The sequence below is a fragment of the Saccopteryx bilineata genome, chromosome 1, assembly GCF_036850765.1.
Source record: "Saccopteryx bilineata isolate mSacBil1 chromosome 1, mSacBil1_pri_phased_curated, whole genome shotgun sequence".
Lineage (NCBI taxonomy): Eukaryota > Metazoa > Chordata > Mammalia > Chiroptera > Emballonuridae > Saccopteryx > Saccopteryx bilineata.
The window spans coordinates 278,234,690-278,241,130 of NC_089490.1; positions in this window are offsets into that span (position 1 = coordinate 278,234,690).

Sequence of the window (6,441 nt, forward strand, 5' to 3'; positions counted from 1 at the left end):
GGAGTTGGGAGAAGGAGGCGGAACCAGAGATTCACTGCAGAAGGGCATGTGGGATCCTTCTGGAGCAGTGAAAACGTGCTAATATTGGGCTGTGGTGATAACCACCCAACTAGGTACATTTACTAAAAATCATTGAACTGTATACTTAAAGCAAGTGAATTTTACGCTATATAAATTATACCTCAAAATAACTATTATCAAAAACATCTGTTGCACTTGGAAGGATTTTTCTTTCTCATATTTGCTAAAGAATGGTAGAGAAAGAACATTTAATTGGTAGGAAAAAAGACATCTATGGCCCGATTCCACCCATCATAAATGCATTACCAGAGGCAAAGCCCTGATTTGTTCCTAGACTCAGTTTTCCAAACTGTGAAGGGACCAAGAGCCCCCAAAGTACTGCCCGTCTCCCATGTTGCGCGGTGTGGTTCCCTGGCCAGTCACATTCCGACAGGAAAAGCAACGGCTACAGCTTGACTCATGGACTGGGTCACCACTTCATAACAATCAAGTCATGGCTGAAGGCCACTCGGGTTTACAGAGAGTGAGGGACTGTGGATGTAAGTCAAGTCCAGGGCCATACAGATAGCTGAGGCACTCTCTCTCCCGAAGTCTGCTGTCAGTGGTCAGGCCACTCTCCTTTCAATGAGTGTCCCACCATCACAGACAGCAGGTGTCTGCATCAGACCAGGGAAGGGCCAGGTGTGGTCTCTCCTCTATGCTCCCCACTTCTCAGGCAGATACAGACCCAAGGGAGATCCTCTTCCTCTCCCAAACCGGGTCATAGTGTCACATTGCCCACTTTGGACAATAGCCCAAGATTGCAGCATAAACTCGGACCCCACTGCCAGAGGCAGGACAGCTGCTGCCCCCTCACCAGGCTCATCCTGCTTGGGGAGTGAGCAATGAAAGGAAGCAAGCAGGATCATCCCCGGGAAACCCGCCTCTTCAAAGAGTCATCAAGGAGTGCAGTCCACTTAACACTGCTCTGTACCCATCTGCCCAGTGGGGAAGTAGGAACCGTCCACACTGTGGGGGACATCCCAGGCAGCTCTGTTCCTGTGCTCATCAATAAGCCCTGCCAGGTGGGCTGGGACACTAAAGCCTCTGTGTGCACTTGTGCTGTCTGCTCAGAGAAACCCAGCCAAGGGGATGGTGGTGAGAGCTGAAATCCATTTCGGTTCTGCTTGGTAAGCTCAATGCCCTCATGTAGGATGATAGCCATGCAAGGAGGCCACCTTTTCCTAATTTGAACAAAGGTACCTAATTTGAATGAAAACACTGTATGTGCCGGGGCAGTCCATACAGAGCTGTCCCATTATGTCCCCAGACATCAGGTCTTCCCTGCTCAGAGCCCTCCAGACCCTCAGGAAGCACTGCTCCTGCCCTCTGCCCATAGCCTGCTGCCCAGGCAGGGCCCAGACACTTCCAGGCTGCTCCCTGTTGTCTCAACCACCTTCCCCCCACCGCTCCACACCTGCACGGCTCCAGCTGACCTCCTTCCTCCTTCAGTCAAATACACAATCCTCACGTAAATGCTTTAAAATAGACCAGTGCCTCTCAGGTCCAGCTGAGATACCCCCATACTGCAAAGGCAACGCAGGACGGCCTGCCTGTGACCTGGGTGCAGGTCCTGCCGGGGCCAGCCCCGTGCCAGGCCATCGGGTCACATCAGGTCGTGCCGCCCCACAGGATCTCACCAGACAGCTGTTATTCTCCCTATTTCACAGATGAGAAAACCAAGGCGCACAGAGTTTACACTGTTCGCCAAAGCCACAGAGCCCTGGGCAGGGGCAGGGCTCTGACTCCAATCGTCTCTTTATTCCCTGGGACACGCTCTAGATGTGCTTTTCTCTTTACTGTCCTCGGAACACTCTGTTCCTCGCTCAGAGCTCGGCCCCTCCTGCCAAGCCGGACTGTGCCTCTCTTTACGCATGCGGTCCCCTTGTGGTCTATACTCCCGTGTGCCTCTTTAAATGATTTCAAATGATGCCAAAGATGAAATCCTTGCCAGAGAAAATTTAGGAAACCCGATTTTATTTTCCTGGCCCCTGAGTCTTACCTGACAAGAGAGGTCCGTATTTCCGAATTTTTTAAGCATACAGAAAAATACCTTCTTCTCACTGCTCAGGTAAAAAGCAACTATTTTGCTTTTTATTTCTTTTAGTTCATGAAAAACAAAAAACAAGGGGCCACTGTAACTCAGGATATTTTCCAAAACAGCCTCTTCCCTTCGTGAACTGCCACCAATGCCACACACCATATATAAACTATTTAACTAAGCATCGGTGCTGATCCTATCTCCCCATTTACCTAACATGATCATCTTCCGAGGTCCCTCGGTAAGTAGAGACTCAGCCAGGCTGCACTGAGTTGAGAAGATGAGCTAAGAAAGCCAAGACTGGGGGCACTGTCAGAGGCCCGCCCCCGGCACACCAGCTGGTAGCTGACATTTATTATGGAGTATGTTGTGTTAGTGAGCACAGTTGACTAAGGAGGGATGTACAACGGTCCGGAAATAACTAATTATTTCTTTTACTAAAACAATCCAGCTGTGTCTTATTACACCCTGTTACTTCACAAATCCTTTAAAATAATTTGCAACTCTATCACTGTATTACTGAATTAGGGGGCATAATTCTCCCAATTAAGCATTTAAGTAAAAAAAAAAAAAAAGAAGAAGAAGAGAAAGAAAAAACATCTCGCGGCAGCTTTTGCTAAACTTTAAAGAAACTGAAGACTTGTTCTTGCCAAACGGTGAGTGCTAAACCCTGAGGGCTGTCACAGCTTCAAAGGAGCTAACAGATGTTTGTTCTCACGCACGTTTCCCTCTCTGTGGCATTTCGAGGATATTATAAACTTCCTGACACAGTATTTCAGTGAAAACGTTTTTCTTTTTATTTTTAAAGATTATTTTGTTATCATAAAAAAAATCCAACAAGGATTTTTGATTAAATGTGGGACTTTATGAAACAGCAGATGAGATTTAGCGACACAGGGGAAAAGGTAAAATTGCAATGGTGGGTGCACACACGCACCAACTTGGCAGTGACTCTTAGAATAGGCCTAATTGCTTTACTCTTTTGTCCACCTTCATCCTGAGTATTCTTAATACAGACTAGAGATTCTGAACCAGGGTTGCTTTCATCCATGAAGGGACCTTTGGTGGCTGAAGACACCTTTTGGCTGTCACAACTGGGGGTGCTACCGGCACCTAGTGAGTAGAGGCCAGGGATGCTGTTCAACATTCTACAAGGCAGAGGACGAACCCAACAACGGAATTATCCAGCCCCAATGTCAGTAGTATCAAGGTTGAGAGACCTTAGTATAGGTAGAAAATGATTTTATTTGGGTTCAGATCATCATGAATGAGACATGTTTTCTGCCTGTGCCAAGCTTACAGTCTACTGAGAGCAGACGCACAGACACACATTTTTCAATGTAACGCAGGAGTGATTTCCAAGGGGTCAACATACTGGGGACTCCGTCTTGGTAAGAGCAAAGCAGGGGAAATCTACTTGACACAGTCAAGGGTAAGGAAGAACCTTTTAGAGGATTTAGGCTTACAATGGAAGATGAGTAAGAACTGGACAAACAAAAGAGAAGGCATGGGGCAAGCAGGTACATGGGGACCTTCAAACAGCTCTGCCTTCCTCGGTGGAGAGCGAGGGAAGGCAGGGCCAGTTCCTGCGGGTCCTTGGATGGATACCAAGGACTGTCTGGTGAGTCACGGTCATGAGGGTCATCACCCTGGTGGCTGGGTGATTGATGCCTATGAAAGGGAAACTTGACGATTGACCAGGTGTGAGGTTACTCCTGGGGAGAGAGAAGCGGGGCGCATATGGTGGGTATGGAGAAAACTGATCAGAAGAAACAGTGAGGAGGTAAAATCTTCATAAATTTGCACATAGGAAGTAAAGAAAAGGAAAGTTCTAAAATGACTTTCAATATTCTGGCCTAGATGACTGGTGCTCCTTCTGAGTGACACCTCAAACTCTCTAGCCTCTTCGACCTCCTTACCTCCAGGGACGTTTCTCCCATCCACCTCAGCCACCTGCACAATAGTCATGCACCAAAACATCCAAACTTCTCATGCTGCCTTCTTCTCACTCTCTCTGCTCTTTTCACTTTTCTGCTATCCTCTATAGAGCCCTTGCTCCAGTAATAAAGACTATTGGTCTCGATCACACACACTCAGTCCTTTCTACCTCTCCTTTTATTATCAGTGCCTATCAATACCTTCAACCTTACACGGGATCTCTCTGTATTCCTTTTCACAGCTGCATATGAATGAGTAATTGTCTAAAAGTAAAAAAAAAGCATACCTTAACTTCAGATGATGCCAACTATCTGACATCCCTACGGTAAACAACTTAAGTCACTAGACACACAGTCAAATAACCTTTATAAGGAACTTCTCTCATTTATCCTTTCCCTCTCCTCCACTCATCCTTTTACTTTTTATTAATGTTTCACATGCATGTAAAACACATGTAGACCATCAGTTGATTGTGGCTTGGTCTCCAGAATAGGACAAGCCCACTTTCTGAATACATGCTAGAGGATGTTACACCCCGCTCCATTTTCAAAGGATCCCAATCTGTCTTCTGCTTCTGCCATCCAAGGACACTTTTCTTCAACAAGATCACTAAAGTCTTTATGTGCCAAATCCAAAGGAAGTGAATGAAATATGCCTTGACCTCTCGTTAGTATTTGACACATTCCCTTCTCTGAAAGCATTCTGCTATCTTGGCTGCTATAAGTCCTCTGTGGCAGGATATGAAAGTTTCAGCCTGTATAAATATGGAAACTCAACTACTCTGCTTTTCTCTGATTATTTTATGCTGCATGAAAGGGATAAAAATATGAATGCTTCCTCTCACTTCCAGGGAGAAGTTAGAAGTCTAGGCTTCCCTGTTCTCCATGGAAAGGCAAAACATACATTCACTTGCTCTGGTTCTGAGTTTACTGGGCCATGATGATTAAGAAGAAAGCAGGTTTTGAGGTGTCAGGGCATATAAAGAAGGTGTGAATGAGGAAACACAAGCAATGTGGGGGAATATGGAAGCAAAGGAGAGATTGCTACCAGATGGAACCCATGGGAGGGAGGAGCCAATACGTGGGGAACTGCTGAGAAGGGGGTGTCCTGGAATCCTGGAAGCAATGACAGAGCGGACCCATCAGAGAACCATAGTAAGGAGCAGTGCTTGAGTGCCCAGGAGTCAGTGAGAGCTGAGCTGATGATCATCCAGCCTTCTCTCTACAGAGCACTGTCTACCATCTGCACATGGATGGCTTCCCTTTGTCTATACCCACCCCAGAGAGAAGTCCTCTGTCTATACTAATGCCTTCTCCATTGGCTCATCAGCAAAAAGGTCCCCAAGACTATATCTTGTTTCTATTACATGACTTTATGTGGATGCTCCCTCATGTATTTAAAAAGCCCTTACCATGAACCCAAAGAGTGCACTCCAGTCCCAAAGTAGATGTCTTCTACCCTTCTAAACTTCATGGGAAAGAGTGACAGAAATATAAGCTGGAGGGTTCCAGAATATATATATAAATTTGGCTACCTCTTCTACTACCTTCTCCTGCTTGTCTTTTAACTTCACTGGATGCTTTATCTCAGTCTCCTTTGCTAGTTATTCCCCTTCATCTTTAAGGGACTCATCATTCCTCAAAGATGAGCCCCTTAAAACTCACTCCTTTTCACTTCTTTTTATACCTAGATAATTAAATCTATTACCATGTCTTCACATATCAGCCACATTCTGATGACTTCCAAACTGATACATGCAAGCTTTACCTCTAATCCTGGGTTTAGACATTCAACTATTTACTCAATGTCCACACCTGCATATCTTACAGACATCTCAAACTTAATATGTTCAAGGTTAAAGGCCCTTATGATTTGTCTCTGCCTCTCTCTCTCCAACCAGACATCTCCTCAGCCTTCCAGCTCAATAGCCCCCTGAACCTCTTTCAGTTTACAAACATGATACACCCTTTTTCATCATAGGGCTTTTGCACATGATATCTCTTCTGCCCCAAATTCCCCTGCCCCATATTACTTGCTCCTTTTGTTATTATTTGACTGTCATTTCCTCAGAGGTATTTTCTTGGCCTCTTTGTATCTAAAGTATACCCCCACATATTTTCCATGAATATAGTATTCACAATATTAATCACCGTGTACATATGATCTGTATTGTCCTTTACCCCTCTACCAGCCTACTAACCCATGAATTTCATGGGAGCAATAACTATACTGTATTCTCAGGACCTGAAGTACTTGCCTGACCGATAGAAGATGTCCAACAAATACTCAATGAATGAATAACTGGTGGGGTTTGTAGTTAATATAAATATATAAGAGTAGAAGAGTTTGGAGAAGTGTAGGGAGCCAAGTAAGATGATGAATTTCATTTTAGATGTGTTGAG